This window comes from Scyliorhinus canicula, chromosome 24 (assembly GCF_902713615.1).
Source record: "Scyliorhinus canicula chromosome 24, sScyCan1.1, whole genome shotgun sequence".
NCBI lineage: Eukaryota > Metazoa > Chordata > Chondrichthyes > Carcharhiniformes > Scyliorhinidae > Scyliorhinus > Scyliorhinus canicula.
In genome coordinates, this window is record NC_052169.1 from 6,111,630 (window position 1) to 6,136,496 (window position 24,867).

Below are 24,867 nucleotides of genomic sequence, written 5' to 3' on the forward strand. Positions count from 1 at the left end.
CGGGATTCACTCCACCCAAAAGGAGCGGGACCAAACGGCGCTCCCGGAACTACGTCTCAAACCTATTTAAGATCTACTCACCGAGGATAGACCGGCCTCCCTAGATTCTCTGGCCTCCCCAGGGAGGCTGCAGCTGGACACCAGTCAGCACTGGTCCATGCAAACGTGGACCAGGTGGAACGGCACCCGGGGCTCTCCTGGGCCATAGGAGACCCCTGTGTGTTGGGGTAAGTGCAGGGTGGACCCCTGGCCCTCCCCCTGGAACATGGGTACCTTGGCACTGCAACACTGCCAAGGTGCCCAAATGGCACTGCCAAGCTGGCGAGCACTGCTTGGATGCCAGGGTGGCAGTGCAAGGGTGCCCAGATGCCAGAGTGGCACTGCCAAGGGTCAGGGGCCGAGGGGGGCCATTCCCAAAAAGGAAGCTGGAGGGAGGTTTGAAAGGTGGGGGTGCAGGGCAGGTAAATAGGGGTCTCCAGTGGCTGGGGTGGTGATGGGTGGGGGTCCTGGAAGGGAGGGAATGCTGTCAGGAAGTTTGGGGGTCCTGTAGAGAGCTCACCCCAGGGACCTCATAGCAGGGTGCCCTCACTTGGGGGGTATGGGGTAGTGCCCATATGTGTGGGGGTGACATTGCCCCTGGTGGGGCATGGTGCCCACAAAATGACTTCGAGATTGGGGCACATTTTCAAAGTGGCAGCCCGATCTCTGAGCTCAGCTCCCCTGTGCTAAAAAAAAGTTCTAAGTTTGGGCTAAACCAGCAATAAACTCCCCAGGGCCCAAAAAAGTGACTAAGTGTCATTGAATAGAGGCGGGGAACTCACTGGCAGAGGTGGCAAGAAGCTCCCTGGAAAACCCACCACAAATTAACTTAGACATTTTCCCGGTGAATCGTGCCCCTGGTGTTTCACAGCACAAAAGGAGGCCCTTCGGCCCATAATTTCTCTACCTGTCATCTTTTAATCCCATTTACCAGAACTTGGTTCGTAGCCTTGTGTGCGATGGCACGTGCTCGTCTAAATGTTTTAAAATGTTGCAAGGGTGATGTTTCGTTAGTTTATCTCTTGCTAAGTGCAACTCAAGGCTATTTGCACTGCAGCAATAGGAATGCTCATGACTGAAGTAAAACATTTTGAAGAAAATAATGGATAGTTTTTTAAAATAAATTTAGAGTACCCAATTATTTTTTCCAATTAAGGGGCAATTTAGCGTGGCCAATCCACCTACTCTGCACATTTTTGGGTTGTGGGGGCGAAACCCACGCAGACACGGGGAGAATGTGCAAACTCCACACGTACAGTGACCCAGAGCCGGGATCGAACCTGGGACCTCAGCGCCGTGAGGCCGTTGTGCTAACCACTAGGCCACCGTGCTGCCCTATGGATAGTTATTTTACCCGTAATTATGTAGGGGCAGGGGTGGCATGTGGCACAGTGGTTAGCATTGCTGCCTACGGCGCTGAGGACCTGGGTTCAAATCCCGTCCGAGTGGAATTAGAACATTCTCCCCATGTCTGCGTGGGCTTCACCCCCACAACCCAAAGATGTGCTAGATTGGCCATGCTAAATTGCCCCTTAATTGGGAAATAAATAATTGGGGTACTCTAAATTTATTTTTTAAAATTATGTCGCGGGAAAAATGAAAAAGGACATGTTAAAGAGGATGGAATGCTTTTTCTATTGTTGAAATATTGTATTTTCCAAAACATAATGTACTTTCAATGCATAGAATAGGAATGAATAAGTCCATTTCAAAAAGGCAGCACGAGTTCCAGGCTCACTCAATGCGGGCCGCGCGCTGCATCGTGGGATTGTAGTTTCCCACTGCCTTCCCAAAGCCTCTAACCCCGGGGGTCAAAGTTTGACGCAAACTACATCTCCCGGCAGGCTCGGCGACGAGCAAGAGAGGGGGGGGGAAGAGGCGAGGGGCGAAACACAACCGCTCAGGCGAAAGAATCCGGCGGCGCTCGGGGAGCGTCGGGTTTTCCTCCTGCGGCCTGAATGAGAAAGGATCGAGGGAGGCATCAGCGGAGGGGGCGAACGATATTTTTTTCTTTGAAAGCGCTCGGGTTTCCCACCCACCCCGGTCCTCAAATGTCGAAAGTAGTTCCGGTCCCCAGGGCGGCGCGGAGCGGTTGGGTCCGCCGCGGTTCCCGGTGAAGCGGTGCTGGAGGGGTTGGCGCCATTTTGTTCATTTGTGGAACCCCCCCTATAAGGAGCAAGAGTGCAGCCAATAGTTGGAGGCCGGCTCTGTACCAGGTCAGTGTGAGGCAGCAAAGGGGGAATGGGCTACTGTGCAATGTCCTTACTCACTTGTCTCTGATAATTGTCAACCTCAACTGTGCTTTTTCTCTCAAGAAAAAAAAAATATTGACTTAACTAAAGAGGCAGATTTATTTTTAATTAAAAAAAAGTAAATATGGCCAGACCTCCATCTCATGCAGGTGAGGGACCATTGAAGTCCCACCAGCAATATTGCACCCAGCAGCCTCTCATTGTGCATGGCTGATGAATAAATGTGTGGGGTTTTGGCAGAGTTTCATCGGTTTTTTTGGGGGGGGGGGGGGGGGGGGGTCACAAAACAGCTGGGGTCAAAAGTGAACAGTTGTCCAGCATTGCTCTGGGTCACTGGCCGTGTGGAGTTTGCACATTCTCCCCGTGTCTGCGTGGGGTTCGCGCCCCCCCCAACCACAGCCCAAAGATGTGCAGGTTAGGTGGATTGGCTATGCTAAACTGCCCCCTAATTGGGGAAAAAAAATAATTGGGTATTCTAAATTTTAAAAAAAGTGAGCAGTTTTCTTCCGTGTGGCGTTTGCACATTCTCCCTGTGTTTGCGTGGGTTTTGACCCCACAGCCCAAAAGATGTGCAGGGTAGGTGGGTTGGCCATGTAAAATTTCCCCTTAATTGGAAAAAAATAATTGGGCACTCTAAATTTTTTTTTTAACTCTCAAATTTTACCCCTCCAATTTGATTATCTTTTCATCAAGGTAGGTTGTCCATGATGCAAGAGATGGATTTGGTTCCAGCTTTATTGCTATGTAACCCCCAACTAGTCACTTGGGCAGCATGGTAGCACAGTGGGTAGCACTGTTGCTTCACAGCTCCAGGGTCCCGGGTTCGATTCCCGACTTGGGTCACTATGCACGTTCTCCCTGTGTCTGCGTGGGTTTCCTCCGGGTGCTCTGGATTCCTCCCACAAGTCCTGAAAGATGTGCTTGTTAGGTGAATTGGACATTCTGAATTCTCCCTCTGTGTACCCGAACAGGTGCCGGAATGTGGCGACTAGGGGATTTTCACAGTACCTTCATTGCAGTGTTAATGTAAGCCTACTTGTGACAATAAAGATTGTTCTAAATTATATTTGGCTCTGCTGTCCCCGCACGATGTGCAACCCACCCAAAAAAAAAACAATACTGGTGTGACGAGACTGGAAATGCTGCCTTGTTGCATGCAGTTTGCCATCTTGGAAGCCTGCTGTTGGATTGTGGCTTTCACCAAATTAAAATTGCACCCCAGGGCGTGACTCCTGCCATGTGCTGAATTTAGAAGGTGGCCAAATGTAGGTGGGTATGGTGTTGAGATCTGCAGCCAACATGCATGCTATTGGCTGAGTAAGAAATGGCTGCATTTCTGCTAAAATGGTGACACTTTTGGCTGACCCATGGTTGGCTAAGTTGTTTGCCAAATGTGGTGAATTGTATTTTTGATTATTAAATAAAAATGGAATAATAGATACTGTCAGTGGGCTTGAAATGTCATTTCTTGTATTCACGTTGGAGAGTGCATGTGCACTTTAACCTTGTGTATCTGTTGGCAAATGGTAAGATGCAAAGCTGAACATGCAAGTATTTTGACTGTTGTGATTACTTCCTTGGTTACCAAATGGTGGTGGGTGTTAAGTAAGTATACAGCACATGGAGTGTATGTATGCAAGATATTTCCCATGAGTGATAATGCATAAAAACTGAAAAGTTTCATGATAGTGCAAAAAAAAGGAAATGTTTGAACAAGTGGACTCTACCATGTACAGAATTTAGGCACAGGTGATTGTTTACAAAATACATGATAACAAATGAAATTGACAGGATTTTTTTTCAACTAAAAGGTTGATCGGTATGTGCGGAGGGAAGAAATGGGTTTCAAGGAGGAATGAGACAGATTCTTGTCGATAAATGGGATTCAGAATTATTAGAAATTGAGAAAGGGGCTGCTGTGGATGGGGTGGGCTTTCTGATCAAAACTTTCTGCCTGAAAATTGCAATATGAAATTAGTTCCCATATCACTGCTGCCCAAGAAAATGTGAATTAAAAAATTACCTTATAGTAACTGTAAACTTAATTTTTAATGAGCCAAATTCTTTTAAAATAAATTCTAAAATAATACAGTTTTGCTTTGGTTATTTCTATATGACAGTTTATTTTTATATATATATATTTTTAAAAAATGTGTGTGTATATATATATATAAAACAGGTTGTAGATAATAGGTTATTATATATAATGGGTCTTTTTGAAATTGGCAGGCAGTGATTAGTGGGGTACTGCAGGGATCGGTGCAAGGACTACAGCTATTCATAATGTTTATTAATGAGTTGGATGAGGGAACAAAATGTAATATCTCCAAATTTGCAGATGATACCAAGCTGGGTGGGAGGGTGAGCTGTGACGATGTTGCTGAGGTCCTTCAGTGTGATTTGGACAAGTTGAGTGGGTAGGCAAATGAATGGCAGACGCGGTACAATTTGGAGAAATGTGAGGTTATCCACATTGGTAGCAAAAATGAGAAGGCAGACTTTTATCTGAATGGCCATAAATTAGGGGAGGGGAATATGCAATGAAACCTGGGTGTCCTCGTACACCAGTCGGTGAAGGTAAGCATGCAGGTAAAGCAGACGGTAAAAGAAGGCAAATGATATACCGGCCTTGCAAGAGGATTCGAGTACAGTAGCAGGGATGTCTTGCTCCAATAATACAGGGCCTTAGTGAGGCGACACCTGAAATATTGATGCAGTTTTGGTCTGAGGAAGGACGTTCTTGCTCCAGAGGGAGTGCAATGAAGACTTACCAGACTGAATCCTGAGATGGCTGAACAGACGTATGAGGAGAGTTTGAATCGGTTAGAATTGTATTTGCAAGGTGGTTAGCACTGCTGCCTCACGGTGCCGAGGACCGGGGTTCGATCCCGGGCCCAGGTCACATTCTCCCCGTGTCTGCGTGGGTCTCACCCCCACAACCCAAAGATGTGCAGGGTAGGTGGATTGACCACGCTAAATTGCCCCTTAATTGGAAAAATAAATAATTGGTTACTTTAAATGTATTAATAAAAAGTGACTCACCTGATGAAAGAGCTGCGCTCCGAAAGCTAGTGATTCCAAACAAACCTGTTGGACTTTAACCTGGTGTTGTAAGACTTCGTACTGTGCTCACCCCAGTCCAACGCCGGCATCTTTACATTTGTGAAAGCAAAAGAGGAAACAAAACAGCTGGAATGACAAATCTGAACTGCCTTGGTTTCTGGATCTTACTGCTTGCTATGTTGGTCCACTGACATCTCCGCTGCATCACAATAAAGTCACAGGTTTAATTGCCTGAGTGGATACTACTCCACTTTAATATTTTCGATCCATACCCTTTACCATTGCTGAGAACTTGATTGTTGTATCCCACTGAAATTGCAGTGTTGTTTTGGCTTGCTGTGTTGTAACATAAAATTAGACTGTCTAAAGTGCTTCCAGAAGGCAGGATCAACACCTATCCCGTTGCTTTAATTTCCTGCATCTCGGAGCAAAGCGCTGGCAATAATAAAAGTTGCCACTGCCACCACTTGCTGCTGTTTTGTTTTGTCTGAATTTGAAATTCTCTGGGGGACAGCATTCTGAAGGGGGCGGGGGGGGGGGGGGGGGGGGAGTTGGATACATTACTGCAGAATCGCAGGAACACATGCCACGCCTGACCTTGGAGTTCTTGTTACCCATGGCATGAGGTCTCAAGACAGCAGGGTATGCGCAGCGAATAGAATGATACATTTCAAAATGTGTCCAAAACTGATGCAACCTACTCAATTAATTTTCAGATTTAACAGTCTATCGATGGTTGCATACAGTTGGTTGCACATTGAAGCTCTATTGAAAAAGGGCCCAGAGCTTTGGCTGACTGCCAGTACATTGTCTTGCTGAATGAACAGCAGCTCAGGCAGATCACATTTCTGAGTAATGAGTGTGAATTGCCCAGCTAACAAAGTAGACACCAATACCACATTTCATTTTATTCGAAGGACAGCATTGAATGAAGTCTTCTTTCAAAACGTATTTGTGGTCCTTTGGACCTTCCTGTACCCCTTTAAAGGAGTCTTGAATGGCCAGACATAGGTACAAACTCTACCAGGGTACCGTTCCAAAGTTAGATAGATGCATGGGTTCCCCAGTGGTTCAGCCAGTTAGAACAGTAAATATCTGAGCCATGCAAATCAGGAAGATCCTCGGATTAACCCCCTGTCTGTGTGGAATTAGCTGATCACAGCTGCAAAAGCTGTAGGTGTGCAACAATTGGTCACAGCACATCTCTGTAGAACTGTAGACAGTCACATTCTTGGTCACTAACCAGTGCCGCTTGCAGGAAATTCATTTGTGGAAAGGACCGGGGGCCCTAGGTCACTGTCTATGTGGAATTTGCACATCCCCCCCCCCCCCCCCCCCCCCCCCCCCCCCCCCCCCACCCCACCAGTCTGCACGGGTCTCACCCCACATCACGAAAAGATGAGCAGGACAGGTGGATTGGCAATGCTAAATTGCCCCTTAATTGTGGAAAAAAATAATTGGGTACTCTAAATTTATATTAAAAACAAAGATGCTGTCCACTGGCCAGCTAACCCACAAACACCTATCTCGGCTTACAAGCGCAAAATAGGCACAGTGAAATATCGAAAGTGCCTTTACTGATGTGTCAGTTTGAATCAGCAACTTTGCCATACCACATTGCTGCTGTGGTTGTGATGAGAGAACAAACCATGGACTGTTTGTTATCCTTGGAATGCGCCCTTATTTAATTGGTCATCACAAACTTCAAAAGCTTTCAAATTTAATTATTTGCTCGTCGGCTTCTTTGATACCACAGCGCTAACTCACTGCCTTTAAACTTGACTTTTGTGATAGTTTATGCCGGTTCTGTTCCCTCCAGTGGCCTGTTTGGGGTGAGGATCCCGAACTGTCCCTATTCCTGTCTCTTACTGAAATTGGTGTTTCTTCCCATATGTATGAACAATATGCAGCACTCTGTTCACCCATGTGAATGAACCTTGATGTAAAGGCATTGAAGTAAATCCGAGGTGGGGCATCTGATGTGCGGGGTGGAGGGGGGGCAAAGTATTGGGTGAACCTTGAATGAGTTGCCCAGACTGAACAATGACAGTGGAAGATCACAGCATTAGATTTAATGATAAAACAACTGGAGGGAAAAAAGAAGACACATGGTGAAAGAAACAAAATAGCCACTCATAGGAGCTAAGTAAATAATCTCAACGTGACCAGAAACATTCCAGAGATAGATTTGAAAATTTTACTGCCATTTTCCCCCCACTAGTTTATTATCACTCGGTGACTGTCTGATATGGTGGAGCAATTGTAAAATGCCCGAAAACAATTAGAATGTAAGGGTGTTCAGGTACAGCTTTACCCATTATCCCAGCTAGCTGTTGATTATTATTAGGCGACAGTTTCACCATAGCCATGCCGGGAATGATTTTCTGATGAACAGTTTAACCAGACTTGGATGATGCACATTTTGAGTCTGCTGTGTTAAAAAGTAAAACCTAAAAATCCTTTAAGCATTAAAGTCAAAAATTTAAATAGGTTAAAACAGTTAAAGAATAATGGATAGATGGTTGTGACTTCAAAGCAGAATCTTGGACCAAGTGTCTGACATATTAAGCTGACATGGACCATAAAATAAGACTGCAAGTCCATCAATTTTCATTGTTTATCTCCTGAAGGGGCTCACAGTTTAATGGTTGCCAGCAATGATCCAGTACCTCATCCATTCTTCATGTGCGAGCTTAGAAGGCAAATGTCAGCAAGCTATTTAATCATGAGGATGACGCAGCCAAGAAGACTGTCATGTTTTCACCTTTCATCCACCCACACGCATATTCTGCAGTTTTGCACTGTTACAGAAAGGAACAGGAGCGGTTAGAACCAGAGAATCCCTACAGTGCAGAAGAAGGCCATTCAACCCATTGAGCCTGCACCAGTGCTTTGAAAGAGCACCACTCGCCTGCCCTATCTCCATAACCCCACCTAACCTGCACATCCCTGTACTGTGGGAGGAAACTGGAGGGGCAATTTAGCATACCCAATCCACCTAACCTCTGCAACTTTGGACTGTGGGAGGAAACCGGAGCACCCGGAGGAAACCCACGCAGACACTGGGAGAATGTGCAAATTCCATACAGATAGTAGCCCAAGGCCGGAATTGAACCCAGGTCCCAGGTGCTGTGAGGCAGCAATGCTAACCACTGTACCAACATGCCTACCATCTACAAATGGGAAACACCAGTTGGGTCGGTAACAGTAGTGTTGCCTTGAGTCAGAAAGCTTTGGCTCAAGCCCCACTCCAGGACTTGAGAGCATAATCAAGGCTGACACTTCCCTGCGGTATTAGTAAAGATCTGCCTTTTTATGAGGTGATGTCTTTCAGATCAGCTTTTAAACTGAGGACCCCTTTTCCCTGACAGGTGGGCGTAAAACCTCCCACTGTCAGTTTAGCATCAGTTATGGGAATGTTACTGGAATTTGTCATCGGGGCAGAATGAATAGCCACGGGGTATGAGCTGATCAAACAGCCAGAATGAATTTGTGACGGGTAGGTCCTGCCTGACAAATCTATTTGAACTTTTGATAGGGCAGCACGGCTTTGATAGGGCAGCACGGCTTTGATAGGTTAGCCCTGCTACCTCACGACGCTGAGGTCCCAGGTTCGATCCCAGCCCTGGGTCACTGTCCGTGTGCAGTTTGAACATTCTCCCCATGTTTGCGTGGGTCTCCCCCACAACCCAAAGATGTGCAGGGTAGGTGGATTGGCCACGCTAAATTGCCCCATAATTGGAAAAAAATGAATTGAGTACTCTAAATTTAAAAAAAACTTTTGATGCCGCCCGTGGAATGGGAGATGGGGTGTGAGGTTCTGCTTTTAATATTGTCTATATGGACCTCCAAAAAATATTAGATGTGGTTCCGTACAAGAGATTATCTCTCAAAGGATACCACCAAAACAGAATGCCTGGTCATTCATCTCATTGCTGTTTATGGCACCTTGCTTTACGCATTTTAGGTGTGGCATTTGGCTAAATAATAGTGACTACACTTCAAAAGTGATTCATTGTCAGTTGGGATATGAAAGGCACTATATAAGTATAAATGTGTTTCTCTTCTCTCTCTCTTTTTCTCTCTCTTCCATTTCCCTATCAAAGTGGCACAGAGGTCAATTGTATCCCTCCCTTTACTGCCTGAAGTTTAGGAAGTTGGTCTAGAGGGTGATGAAAACAAGGAAGGAGGAGGCAGCAGGCCACCCTGGCGCCATTTATTTCTGATTATTTTTTTAAGAAGTCTATCAAACATAATTTATAAAATATATTTGCAGCTAAATGTTTTCTGGCCTCCGGAATTGGAATAATTCTATCCTAATCGGCCCATTCTACAATCGGCCTGATTATAAGTTTCTGGTGACTTCAAATAACACTGAGAAGCCAATTCAATTCCATTAGATTCCCACTGGGGGAGTGAGATAAAAATCATCACTCTGATATTAAACCCCAGTCCTTAGAGTGTGCACATTGGGCTGTGATTCTCTTTAAAATATGCAAATGCAGGTTCCTCAAAAACACAATCACTCTAAACTAATAGTACAGTAAATGATTAATATTTCATAAGATCTCGGTATTCCTGAAAGAGAAATAGTTCTTGTTCTGCTTTGCCAATGTGCTGTTTGATTGATGGGCAGCCTTATTCTTGAGTGCTGTTCAATGTGAATTGAAAGTGTAATTAGGCTTGTCTGCCAGAAAGTAGCCGAAAGCTGCAGTTTACTCTTTCTTTAAAACCAATTTTCTATCTCCTTCCTCACGAATCCATTGAACCACAGTCGGGTATGGCTCTATGGGCATCAGTCTCCCTTTGGCATCTCACCCACGTTTCTGATCACTTTCCACTGATGCCTACTTGAAGTGCTGGACTTTGGGGTATCAAGCAGGATTTGGCTGTGCTCGGGCATTCCCTGCAGACAAGTAGCCCACTGGAACTCATTATTTTAGCTAATCCATGAGTGGTAGCCACTTTCATCACTTATGTGAAATAATTATTAAAATAAGCTTGTCAGTGCACTACATTTGTTGCTACTTTTGAGTGGGTCATGTAAAACAAGAATCTAATCATGGATCTGTTAAAATATGGCAATTTTAAACGACAAAGCTTCCACCCTTCCTCTGACTCATTTGCTGTTCATTCTACGAAGGTCCATGGGGCACTAACTGCAGTGAGCTGCTCACCTCACTTAGGGAGCAGCTATAATTCCCTTCTGCATCTCTGAATCAGGCCTGAGGGAGAACCCTAATTGTTCATACGGGCAGCACGGTAACACATGGGCAGCACGGTAGCACAGTGGTTAGCACAGTTGCTTCACAGCTCCAGGGTCCCAGGTTCGATTCCTGGCTTGGGTCATTGTCTGTGCGGGGTCTGCACGTTCTCCTCGTGTCTGCTTGGGTTTCCTCCGGGTGCTCCGGTTTCCTCCCACAGTCCAAATATGTGCAGGTTAGGTGGATTGGCCATGCTAAATTGCCCTTAGTGTCCAAAAAAGTTAGGTGGGGTTACTGGATTGTGGGGTTAGGGTGGAGGTGCGGGTTTGGGTGGGGTGCTTGTTCCAGGGGCCGGTGCAGACCCGATGGGCCAAGTGGCCTCCTTCTGCACTGTAAATTTTATGATTCTATGTTCCTGTACCTCGTGGCTATTCAATGTGCTCACTGCAAGAAAGTCCCCTTGTACGTCTGTCAGGTGGAGAGGATCCAGCTTTGTTATGATGGAGCTTCATAGTTGCCTAGCTTGCTGACATTCAGCACTTGGGTGAGACAATGGGAGTGGCTGCCACAACATGGAGCAGTATTCAAGGAAGAGTCATGACTTTAAAAGTATCCTAAACTGTATTCGCTGCACACAATACAGTGGCCTGTACATGGGGGAGACCAGACAGAGACTGGGTGACTGCTTTGCAGGATATCGGTGTTCGACTTGCAAGATGTTGAGCTTCCTTTTAATTCTTGACCTTGTTCTCACACTTGCATCTCTGTCCTCGACTTACCACAGTGATCCAGTGAAGCTCAATGCAAGCTTCAGGAAATCACCTCATCTTTAGACTAGGCACTTTACAGCATTCTCGACTTAATATTTGTGTTCAACAATTTCAGATTGTAATCTCTGCTCCTCATTTTTTTTCCTCTTCCTTTCATGTGTCAGTCCCAATCTTATTTTTCTTTGTTTTGCTTTTGAATGGCAGCTGTTTATTATTCTGCTATTCTTAACCCCTCTGGATCCACCTTTTGTTTCTTTACTTGACCCATTGCCATTCCTTTTGGCTCTGCCCCAGCAACTCTTGTCATTTAATGTTGTCTTGTTCTATCACAGACCTTCCCTTTTGTTCTCTTTCCATCTCACACTTGTACCTCCTTCCTACGATACACAAATAGAACTGTTTTGGTAGATCTAGCAGCCTGCTCCTGCCTTGTCCTGTCTCTGCCCATCTCCATCCATGAGTCTTGGAACCATAGAAAAGTTACGGTGCAGAAAGAGGCCATTCAGCCCATCGCATCTACGAGCCGCCTCTCAATCCCACTTTATGCCTCATGTCATTTCAACAAATTCCAGTATGCTCACTCAGTTTCTGTCTCCACAGTACTGTCCAGCTGAGCTTTTCCAACATTTTCTGCTTTTATTTCACATGTCACGAGGTTTGCTAGTGTCACATGGGAGGGCTTAAACTAGTATGGCGGGGGGTGGGTACCGGAGCAATAGGTCGGAAGGTGAAAAAAATTGAGGGAGAACTAGGGAATAGGGCCAGTATGGCTCTGAGGAAGAGCAGACAGGGGGATGTTGCTGAAAACAGTGGGACTGGTGGCCTGAAGTGCATATGTTTTAATGCAAGAAGTATAACAGGTAAGCCAGGTGAACTTAGAGCTTGGACTAGTACTTGGAACTATGATGTTGTTGCCATTACAGAGACCTGGTTGAGGGAAGGACAGGATTGGCAGCTAAACGTACCAGGATTTAGATGTTTCAGGCGGGATAGAGTGTGAGGTAAAAGGGGTGGAGGAGTTGCGCTACTGGTTAGGGAGAGCATCACAGCTGGACTGCGGGAGGACAACTCAGAGGGCAGCGAGGCTATATGGGTAGAGATCAGGAAGAAGAGGGGTGCAGTCACAATGTTTGGGGTTTATTACAGGCCTCCCAACAGCCAGAGGGAGATAGAGGAGCAGATAGTAGACAGATTTTGGAAAGGAGTAAAAGCAACAGGGTTGTCATGATGGGAGACTTTAACTTCCCCAATATTGACTGGGACTCACTTAGTGCTAGGGGCTTAGACGGGGCAGAGTTTGAAAGGAGCATTCAGGAGGGCTTCTTAAAACAATATGTAGATAGTCCAACTAGGGAAGGGGCTATACTGGATCTGATATTGGGGAATGAGCTCAGCCAGGTGGTAGAAGTGTCAGTAGGGGAGCATTTCGGGAACAGTGAGCACAATTTTTGTGTTGGTGGACAAGGATAAGAGTAGACCTCGGGTGAATGTGCTAAATTGGGGGAAGGCTAATTATAACAATATTAGGCGGGAACTGAAGAACCAAGATTGGGGGCGGATGTTTGAGGGTAAATCAACATCTGAAATGTGGGAGGCTTTCAAATGCCAGTTGAAAGGAATTCAGGATCAGCATGTTCCTGTGAGGAAGAAGGATAAACATGGCAAATTTCAGGAACATTGGATAACAAGAGATATTGTAGGTCTCGTCAAAAAGAAAAAGGAGGCATTTTTCAGGGCTAGAAGGCTGAGAACAGACAAAGCCTGTGTGGAATATAAGGAAAGTAGGAAGGAATTTAAGAAAGGACTTGGGAGGGCTAAAAGGGGTCACGAATAGTCATTGGCAAATAGGGTTAAGGAAAATCCTACGGCTTTTTACACGTGCGTAAAAAGCAAGAGGGTAGCCAGGGAAAGACCCACTGAAAGACAGGGGAGGGAATCTATGTGTGGAGCCAGAGGAAATGGGCACGGTATTAAATTAATACTTTGCATCAGTATTCACCAAAGAAAAGGAATTGGTGGATGTTGAGTCTGGAGAAGGGTGTGTAGATAGCCTGGGTCACATTGAGATCCAAAAAGACGAGGTGTTGGGCGTCTTGGAAAATATTACGGTGGATAAGTCCCCAGGGCCTGATAGCATCTACCCCAGAATACTGAAGGAGGCAAAAGAGGAAATTGCTAAGGCCTTGACAGAAATCTTTGGATCCTCACTGTCTTCAGGTGATGTCTCGGAGGACTGGAGAATAGCCAGTGTTGTTCCTTTGTTGAAGAAGGGTAGCAAGGATAATCCAGGGACCTACAGGCCGGTGAGCCTTACATCAGTGGTAGGGAGATTACTGGAGAGAATTCTTCGAGACAGAATCTACTCCCATTTGGAAGCAAGTGGACATATTAGCGAGAGGCAGCAGGGTTTTATGAAGGGGAGGTTGTGTCTCACTAACTTGATAGAGTTTTTCGAGGAGGTCACAAAGATGATTGATGCAGGTAGGGCAGTGGATGTTGTCTATATTTATTTCAGTAAGGCCTTTGACAAGGTCCTTCATGGCAGACTGGTACAAAAGGTGAAGTCACACGGGATCAGAGGTGAGCTGGCAAGATGGATACAGAACTGGCTAGGTCATAGATGGCAGAGAGTAGCAATAGAAGGGTGCTTTTCTGATTGGAGGGCTGTGGCTAGTAGTGTTCAGCAGGGATCAGTGCTGGGACCTTTGCTGTTCGTAGTATACATAAATGATTTGGAGGAAATGTAACTGGTCTGATTAGTAAGTTTGCGGATGACACAAAGGTTGGTGGAATTGTAGATAGCGATGAGGACTGTCAGAGGATACAGCAGGATTTAGATCATTTGGAGACTTGGGCAGAGAGATGGCAGATGGAGTTTAATCCGGACAAATGTGAGGTAATGCATTTTGGAAGATCTAATACAGGTAGGGAATACACAATGAATGGTAGAACCCTCAAGAGTATTGAAAGTCAGAGAGATCTAGGTGTACAGGTCCACAGGTCACTGAAAGGGGCAACACAGGGGGAGAAGGTAGTCAAGAAGGTATACAGAATGCTTGCCTTCAGTGGGCGGAGCATTGAGTATAAAAATTGGCAAGTCATGTTGCAGCTGTATAGAACCTTAGTTAGGCCACACTTGGAGTATAGTGTTCAATTCTGGTCGCCACATTACCAGAAGGATATGGAGGCTTTAGAGTGGGTGCAGAATAGATTTACCAGGATGTTGCCTGGTATGGAGGGCATTAGCTATGAGGAGAGGTTGAATAAACTTGGTTTGTTCTCACTGGAACGACGGAGGTTGAGGGGCGTCCTGATTGAGGTTCTCAAAATTATGAGGGGCATAGACAGACTGGATAGTCGGAGACTTTTTACCAGGGTAGAGGGGTCAATACTAGGGGGCATAGGTTTAAGGTGTGAGGGGTAAGGTTTGGAGGAGAGGTACAAGGCAAGTTTTCTACACAGAGGGTAGTGGGTGCCTGGATCTCGCTGCCGGAGGAGGTGGTGGAAGCAGGGACAATAGTGACATTTAAGGGGCATCTTGACAAATACATGAATAGGATGGGAATAGAGGGTTACGGCCCCCGGATGTGTAGAAGATTTTAGTTTACAAGGGCAGCATGGTCGACGCGGGCTTGGAGGGCCGAAGGGCCTGTTCCTGTGCTGTAATTTTCTTTGTTCTTTGTATGTCTAACTTTTTCAAGTTCTGATAAAGTCCAAACCTGGGATGTTATGGGTTTTCTCTTTCCCCAGGTGCAACCAACCTTTTTTTTTATTAAACTTTTTTTTAAAATTTAGATTAGCCAATTATTTTTTCTAATTAAGGGGCAATTTAGCGTGGCCAATCCACCTACTCTGCACATTTTTGGGTTGTGGGGGCGAAAACCCACGCAGACACGGGTGCAACCAACCTGATAAGTGTTACAGCATTGGCCAAATGGGCTGAATGGCTCATTTCTGTACATGTAAACTCTGTGTATTCCACTCCTATACATAGAAAGCAATCCCAATATCACAGCAGTTGAAACTGTGTGATTCACTAACATTTTGATTCTGATTGTGGATGGTGGAGCTTGCTGTTCGTTGCTTTCTGCTGTGTTGTTTCCTGCTGGCAGATTGAAGAAATGTTTGCAGCTGAAATGGAGTAAAACCAATTCTCGATGGCATCTGTGTGTTTATATAAATGTCACACATACTCTTCATGTACCTCGGGGGGGGGGGGGGGGGGGGGGGGGTTTGGAGGGTGAGAAATTATTCAAGCTTTGTGCCCCTCACTCTCCAGGCCCTCTTTGTAATTTGTATGTTACCCTATCTATGGCGATTACTTGAAGACTAAACTGCTCTAAAAGGTGTTAATGCCCTGATGTTTGCCTTGAAAGCTATAGGTACTATTTCTTACACTGATGGATCACCCAAGTTCAGACTCTTAGCTGCCCCCCCCCCAATGGGAGTATCACATATATCACATTAAAATCAATATAGCTAATTTCAGCTCATGATTTGGGGTGATAATGTAATCAATTAGTATCAAGTACCTCATTTTCTGTTAATCTGTCACCTATCTAATTATTGTGGGTGTTGATAATCACAACAGGCATTGAGCAGATGGCCTGGGTTTGATTTTTTTTGGTATGTTGTAACAACATGGCATCTCCGCATCTAGCATGTCTGTAACTAGACCACCTATGAGTCACTCAGTGTCCACAGCTCAGAAGCCAGGGTTCCCAAAATCCATCCCTGTTTCGATCTGTCGCCTGTCTTTCCCACCAATCCTTTTCAGCTTGAGGCGTGTGAAGTACTCAATACGAATTCCCACCACTGAGCACCTGTTCACTGCCACTAGAAGTCCTTTGGTAAATATTTAACAGTCGTACGTAGCACTGCAGTGCATTCCAGTGACGTGAGGCAGCAGAACCAGCTTCTGCTGCTGTATCAAAACTACTTGTGCAGCAAAATATTTTGTCCCGTTCCACCTCCTTGTGACATTCCCTCGCTACAAAATGTGTTTTTTCACCGGTTTCAGGACTAGCTATTAGCACACAACATTCTGCTTACAAATCCTTCGGAAAATGGACTAAAGGGCGAATAATTGATTAATTAGGGGTAGCTTTGAAGAAATAAAGTTGAGATAACTTTGAATCATGAGACATGATTACTGCTTTCAGATGTTTATTTTGAAAGTGTTTGTGATTGCTGCCTTGAACTGATTTTTATTTTGCAATTTTCTTTTTCTCGACTTCTGCTAAAGGTGCTCCTAGCCAGCGTTTAGTTATCCAATTTTGTCTGTGGGCCTGACTACTATGAATGTGGGACAGTTATTTGACTGCCCGGCGGGTCACATCTGAACCTGTTGTCACATAAAAGCAGTTCAGCAGAGCCATCCGATGCAGGTCAGGAGAAAGAATCCTGGCTGTTTTTTAAAAATTTTATCTGAGATGTAATGTCAGTCGTAGACCCCCGCCTTGCCCTGCCCATTTTTACCCTAACAACGAGTCAGCATCAAAGTTTTTTCACAGATTCACAGAAAAATTTAGTGCAGAAAAGGCCCTTCAGCCCATCGAGTCTGCAGCGCCGCCTGAAAGGCACCTGATCTGCCAATCCTAATCCTACTTGCCAACACTTGGCCCATAGTCTCGAATGTTAAGACATGCCAAGTGCTATTCCAGGTTCTTTTTAAAGGATGTGAGGCTACCATTCTCCCAGGCAGTGCATCCAGACCGTCGCCATCCTCTGGGTAAAAAGGGTTTTCCTCAACTCCCCCCGAACCTCCTGCCCCTCCCCTTGAACTTGTGTCCCCTTGTAACCGACCCTTCAACTAAGGGGAACAGCTGTTCCATATCCACCCTATCCATGCCCCTCATAATTATGCACACCCCGATCAGGTCACCCTTCAGTCTTCTCTGCTTCAGCGAAAATAACCTAAGCCTATCCAAACTCTCGTCATAACTTAAATATTCCATCCCAGGCAACATCCTGATGAATCTCCTCTGCACTCACTCCAGTGCAATCACATCCTATAATGTGGTGACCAGAACTGCACACAGTACTCCAGCTGTTGCCTCACCAATGTTCTATATAACCCCCAACATGACTTCCTTGATTTTGTAATCTATGCCACGATAGATAAAGTAAGAAGTCTCACAACACCAGGTGAAAGTCCAACAGGTTTGTTTCAAATCATCAGCTTTCGGAGCACTGCTCCTTCCTCAGGTGAATGACTTCTTACTGTGCTCACCCCAGTCTAACACCGGCATCTCCACATCACGATTGAAGGCAAGGGTACCATATGCCTTTTTCACCACCCTATTAACCTGCCCATCTAGCTTCAGAGATCTATTTACAAGCACACCCAAGGTCTCTTTGTTCCTCAGGACTTCCCAGTATGAAGCCATTCATTGAATATTTCCTTGTCAAATTGCTCCTTCCAAAGTGTAACACCTCATACTTTTCAGGATTAAATTCCATCTGCCACTTATCTGTCCATTTGACCATCCCGTCTATACCTTCCTGTAACTCAAGACTCTCAGCTTCACTGTTAACCACCCAGCCAATCTTTGTGTCATCTGCAAACATACGGGTCCTACCCCCACATAGTCACCATAGTCATTTATATAAATGACGAATAATAGGGGACCCAGCACAGATCCCTGTGGTACGTCACTGAACACTGCCTTCTAGTCACAGTTGAAACACTCCTCATTTTTTCTTCCCTCTTCCTTGAAGATGATCATAATGTTTGCCAGGGCAATGGCATCCTCAGTTTTCACATACGACTCTTGAACATTTCAGCCAAAGTGGGCTTTGGCTAAATTGATTCAGATCTTTAACAACCTTTAATAAAAATTCTTCATGGACAGTTTGGGAGCACTGATAACGGCACCTCTTCCGTTCTCGCTGGCCCGTCCGGTGGTGGTGGCGGCTCTGAGAATCTGGGGGCAATGGAGGAGATAAGAGAGTGGAGGGAGCATCGGGTCCTTAACTTTGCTGTCTGCCTTTCCGAGGCAGCGGAATTGTAGACAGAGTCGATGGATGGGAGGCTGGTTTGCGTGATGGATTGGGCTACATTCACGACCTTTTGTAATTTCCTGCGGTCTTGGGCAGAGCAGGATCCATACCAGGCTGTCATACAAGCAGAAAGAATGCTTTCTATGGTGCATTTGTAGAAATTAGTGCGTGTGTTATGGGCCAGGGCTTAGAGAACCCCAAAGTGTATCATGGAGTTCACCTGACCCACAACTTTTAATAGATTGTGGTATGGGGAGCACACGGCCCATTCTACAGGTGTGGTAGAGCAGAAATGAAAAAGTATTTTTTAAAGCAAAACAATTTTTATTCTGTGAACTCAAGTTAACCTTTTCAAAACATACAGTGAACATCTTAGCAACCATTAATTCAAATACAACCCCCAAAGAATACAACACTAAGTAAACCTTTAAGCTTTCCTTTTTAACATCCATACAACTTAAAAACAAAACCTTTATCAGAAGCACATCAGGTTAAAGTCACTACTGTTATTAGTTTTAAATCACCAGGATCGATTTACAGTCTTTAGATTACAGAGAGAGATTCATACACCTTCTGGCTGTGACTGCAGCTATCCAGCTCTGAAAACAAAACTAAAAACACACCCTGCAGCCTGCTCAAAAACAAAAGTAAAAAGCTGACAGACAGCCCAGCTCCACACATTTTCTGACACCACTGCAGTAGTAAATACCCATTTCTTAAAGGTTCTCTCACATGACAAGTGTCGTCGGTGACATGCCAAATTTCCTTGGTCTTCTGAGAAAGTAGTCATTGGTGGGCTTTCTTAACTATAGTGTCGGCATGGGGGGACCAGGACAGGTTGTTGGTGATCTGCACACCTAAAAGCTTGAAGCTCCCGACCCTTTCTACATCGTTCCCATTGATGTAAACAGGGGCATGTTCTCCACTACGCTTCCTGAAGTCGATGATAATCTCCTTCGTTTTGTTGACTTTGAGGGAGAGATTATTGTCGTCGCACCAGTTCACCAGATTCTCTATCTCATTCCTGTACTCTGCTTGTCATTGTTTGAAATCCGACCCACTACTGTGGTGTCATCAGCAAATTTGAAAATCGGGTTGGAGGGGAATTTGGCCATACAGTCATAGGTGTACAAGGAGTATAGTAGGGGGCTGAGGACACAGCCTTATTGGGCACTGGTGTTGAGGATGATCGTGGAGGAGGTGTTGTTGCCTATCCTTACTGATTATGGCCTGTGGGTTAGAAAGTTCAGGATCCAGTTGCAGAGGGAGGAGCCGAGGCCAAGGCCACGGAGTTTGGAGGTGAGTTGCGTAGGAATGATGGTGTTGAAGGCTGAGCTATAGTCGATAAATAGGAGTCTGACATAGGTGTCTTTGTTATCTAGGTGTTTCAGGGTAGAGTGCAGGGCCATGGAGATGGCATTTACTGTGGACCTGTTGCAGCGGTAGGCAAACTAGTGGGTCAAGGCAATCCGGGAGGCTGGAGTTGATTTGTGCCATGACTAACCTTTCGAAGCACTTCATGATGATGGATGTCAGAGCCACTGAACGATAGTCATTAAGGCACGCTGCTTGGCTTTTTTTTGGTACAGGGATGATGGTAATCTTCTTGAAGCAGATAGGGACCTCAGATTGTTGTAAAGAGAGGTTGAAGATGTCCGCGAATACGCCCACCTGCTGATCCGCGCAAGACCTGACTGCCCATCCGGGCCAATGGCTTTCCCTGGGTTGACCTTCAAGAAGGCTGCTCTGACGTCTGCAATGGTGATCTTGGATACAAATTCATCAGAGGCTTCTGGGGTGGAGGGCTAGCTCTTGCTGACCTCTTGCTCAAAGCGTGCTTAGAATGCGTTGAGGTCATCAGGGAGGGGTGCATTGGAGCCGGTGATTTTACATGCCTTCATCTTGTCGCCCATTATGTCTTGCAGACCTTGCCATAGTCGGCGGGGGTCCGTGTGGCTAGCCTGGGACTCGAGCTTGGTCTGGTACTGTCTTTTGGCATCTTTGATGGATCTCCTTAGATCATATCTGGCTTTCTTGTATAGGTCATGGTCGCCTGACTTGAATGCCTCAGACCTAGACTTCAGCAAGCAGTGGATATCCCTGTTCATCCAGGGAGATAGCCATGAAACCAGCCATTCAGTATTTGCTAATAAATCAACTCTGAAAGAACAAATTCCACAGAAAATAGGGATGGAAAGAATTAAGAGTGGTGCCAGATAAACAATAGTTTAAGACAGACATACCCAACTGATAGAGTCAGCATTGGGCTCCTTTACTAAATATGGGTATTTCACTCAATCTCATGCCAAGATACTCTTGTGATTTGCTAGCTCTCAACTTCTACCACTGAGAAATATTTTACTGTTGCTTTGGAGAGATTCTCCTTTACCCCATTTAATTGAGCTGGCATTTCGAATTCAGCATTGCTATCATTCAGTGTTCCAGTTTCTGTAATTGTTTCAGCTCTGGCAGCACTAGTGAGGTCTGTAAACAGTGTGGATAATTCCCAAATAAAATAGGGTATCTTCACTTTTAGCTGCCGCTTTTTAAAATCCCTATTTTGTCCCTTTCTCCTGAAGGCAATGACTCCTGCTCAGATCTCCGTCCATAGGTTCACCATCCTATTGCAGAGGAACCTGATGCTGCATCACCTCCATATTATCCTCCTCTTTATCCTTATGATATCACTAAAAAAAAATCTAGAATTATCCTGCCACTGGACACAACCAAACGATACAAACACCTGTGGGATTTTTTCATGAATGAGAGGAACTGGTTTAGTTTGTGATCTGACAAAGAGTGTTTAGATTCCCTTCTTCCCAATGGGAATGGTTTAAATGTCGAAACAGTTTACTTAGCTGAGCAGAATGCAGTTTGTATAACTTGAGTCTTTTATTTTGTTTTATCCTGTTGTAAACCTTTTCCAGCATTTCCTCCTTGGTCTTGGGCTGATTGTTTGCTTTAGTGATGCGGGTCAGCATTAGCCAGATGTTGATTCTGTATGGGAACTGAATTAAGAGCTCAACATGGGAATTGAAAAAATATTCTTCCTGCTCTTCAGACTATTTATTCTGTAGAAGAAATATAAGGAATAATATCAAAGTCGAGAACCTCTCACCTGCCCCTTCCATGGGGCGGGATTTCTCAGCCCGGAGCCGAGCCGGAGAATCCCCGCGACCTGCGCGAATCGCACCACGCCACCCCGACGCCGGCACGCGACTCTCCGCAAAGTGGAGAATCGGCGCCATTGGCGCTGGCATGTTTGGTGCCGTCGTGAACCGCTTCAGTGCCGTGCTGGCCCCTTTTGCGGGCCAGAATTAGTCGTCGGGTCGGCCCGTTCACGCTGTCGTAAAATGCAACGGCGTTTACGATGGCGTGGACACTCTGCCGCGGGATTAGAGAATCCCGCCCATGATGTCTGAATTGTATCAGTAATTCGCTGTAACAAAGATGTCTCATTTAATGCATAGTTTGATGCACTGTTTCCCAGTTACTGAAACCATCTATTTACAAAGTTTGAATACTCTGACCTCCTCACTGTTCCAAACCTCAGCAGTGCAGCATTCCCCTGGGCTTTGCATTTGGATCTCAGTTTATTATTTCTGGAGGCCCAGAAGAGGACAACATTTCTGAAACTATCAGTCTTGGGAAACAGACATTCTTTCCTTTTTCTCCCCTACCTCTTCATTTCTATTAAACATAATCGGATCATGTACTGAGCATTAAATAAGCGTGAAGCTCTGCTCCAATCACCCTTATACTCTTCAATGTTGTTATCCCATTTGCTACACCGCTCTGAATGACAGCGTCCCCATTCATACTGAGTCATGGAACAGAAGAATTAGGAGCAGGAGTTGACTAATTGGCTCCTCAAACTTGCTATTCAATAAAATCTAGTCTTGGCTGCAACTCCACTTTCCTGCCTGTTCCCCCATGGCTCCCCTATAGTTAAAGAATCGGCCTATCTCAGCCTTGTATATATTCAATGATCCCCGTCCCTGCTGTTGTCTGGGGTAAAGAATTGCAAAGAATCATGACCCACTGAGAGAAGAAATTCCTCGTCACCTCCATCTTAAATGGGTGACCCCTTATTCTGAAACAATGCCCCCTAGTTCTAGATTCCCCAGGGAACATCATGTCAGCAGCTACCTTGACAAGCTCAGAATCTTATACGTTTCAATTTGATTACCTCTCATTCTTCTAAACTTCAATGAGTACAAGCCCAACCTGCTCAACCCTGCCTCATAATGTAACCTATTCATCCCAGGAATTAGACGAGTAAATCTTCACTGAACAGTCTCCAATCAGCAGCGGCCCTAGGGTTGCTGGCGCCCCGGGCAAGCTGAACTTCAGCGCCCTTACAAGTGCCAATTTTATAGGCCTCCAGCGCTGCGCTCCATCACCTTTCCCCGCTGCGGATAGCCTTTTCCTGCTCCCCTCGGCAGCCCTCCTCCCGCCAAGGACCCTCCGTGCAGCCACTGCCTCACACAGACACTGAGCAGCCGCCAGCGGCTGAACCAGACCGGCAGGCGGCCGAGGCCAATCAACATGGCGGCCGCACAGGGGACAGGGCCGGGGCTGAAGGAGCACCCCACGTGACTCCGGGCTGCACGTGGGCAGCTACTGAGCATGCGTAGCTGCCATCAAGCGGAGGCAACATGTTGCAAATGCGCAGATCGTCCTTAGAATCTTACAACCTCAGTACTGATGGCGCCCCTTAGCACATGGCGCCCCGGGCGACTGCCCGAGTTGCCGGTACCTTGAGCCGGCCCTGTCTCCAATGCAAGTATATGCCTCCTTAACTAGGGAGACTAGTTTTTTTTTAACAAACAATTTTATTGAGGTAATTTTTTGGCATTGTAAGCAATTACAGATTACAGAAATATGCAAACAACAACAGAAAACCAACACTTCAACCAAACCATAGTGCACATAACCGCTCCTCTCCCATTAGCACTACCCGCCTATTTATCCCTCCTACTCTACTCTAGGGAGACTAGTAGTTATAGATAATAATGGATAACCTGCATTGGGGAACTCTCAGTGAGACCTTTGCAGAAGTTGCGGAGAAAATCTTCAGTCTGGAATCAATTTGAATCCAGGCAACAGAAATGAAGAGGCAACATGAAGGGGCAGCACGGTAGCACAGTGGGTAGCACTGTTGCCTCACAGCGCCAGGGTCCCAGGTTTGATTTCCGACTTGGGTCACTGTCTGTGCGTCTGTACATTGTCCCTGTGTCTGCGTGAGTTTCCTCCGGGTGCTCCGGTTTCCTCCCGCAAGTCCCGACAGACGTGCTGTTAGGTGAATTGGACATTCTGAATTCTCCCTCTGTGTACCCGAACAGGTGCCGGAATGTGGCGACTAGGGGATTTTCAAAGTAACTTCATTGCAGTGTTAATGTGAGCCTACTTGTAAAAATACAGATTATTATTATTACATTCGAATTTGTTATATTACCAGCCCATTTAGCCAGCAGAAGATAACCCAAATGCATTGGACATTAGAACATTTTAGAATAACTATTTAAATACCCTTAATGTTGGCGATTGGTCAAATCATTGCAACATGACCGTTTGATCTCCATACCTATGCTGATAGAACAAAATTAGTAGTTCAGATTGCCTCTTCAGTGTGCTACAATGGTTATCTGCCATCTGCCAATGCAATCTAAGAAATAGATTAGAAGTTCCAATACGTCTTTCCTGATACTAATTATCAGGATTATGTCACTGTGAAATGCACATCATTTAGATATGTCTCCTGTACTTCCAGTAAAGTTCCTGATTGTATGTAGATGATGCGATCTAAGTGACAAAGTACAGTACCAGCCTTAGTTTGTCGACAAAGGCATTACATTAAAGCTTGTATTGTCTAAAGGTCAGCTGTATTGTGGCACCGTTCAACGATATTCCTTTCAGGGCAGCACGGTGGCGCAGTGGGTTAGCCCTGTTGCCTCACGGTGCCGAGGCCCCAGGTTCGATCCCGGCTCTGGGTCACTGTCTGTGTGGAGTTTGCACATTCTCCCCGTGTTTGCGTGGGTTTCGCCCCCACCACCCAAAAGATGTGCAGGGTAGGTGGACTGGCCACGCTAAATTGCTCCTTAATTAGAAAAACTGAATTGGGTACTCTAAATTTATTTTAAAAATAAAAAAACTATATTCCTTTCCAGTAAGAATCTGGGAGCATGAAAGAAAGGTTACTCTTTAAGCAGAAGTCTAAACTGTTTTCAGTAGTTTTTCCAAACCCAACCACTTCAAAACAATTCTGTAAATCACTCCCTAAATGTTCTGCACTCATAACAGCCTATGGACTGGCACATGAAGGGGCAGGAGTGAATCTGAGTTGACTTTCTCTTCTCATTTTTGCGGGTGCACTGAGCATTTGGAATTGGTGACAAAAGTTGTGGTCTGTTGTTGCAGCTGCAGGAAATGTTTTAATTACAAGAGAATGGAAAGTGGGCAGAATATGGGCTCCAATTTGAGATTTCTGATGACAAACTAAAGAAGTGTAAGTTCAAGTGGTTCAGGTAATCATGG

At 45.5% G+C, this 24,867-nt stretch overlaps 1 protein-coding gene across 5 annotated transcripts in view; it reads left to right on the forward strand.

Annotated features, from left to right (window-relative positions):
* The first annotated feature begins 1,954 nt into the window (after positions 1 to 1,954).
* Positions 1,955 to 24,867, forward strand: part of hmg20a (high mobility group 20A) — a 59,059-nt gene continuing 36,146 nt past the window's right edge. For 2 of the 5 annotated variants that reach the window (XM_038784226.1, XM_038784227.1), the window contains exon 1: positions 1,962 to 2,255. The gene's annotated coding sequence lies outside the window, so the exon portion shown is untranslated. Of the gene's footprint in view, positions 2,256 to 24,867 lie in introns of all 5 variants that reach the window. The other 3 variants (XM_038784224.1, XM_038784223.1, XM_038784225.1) reach the window with 3 other exon arrangements.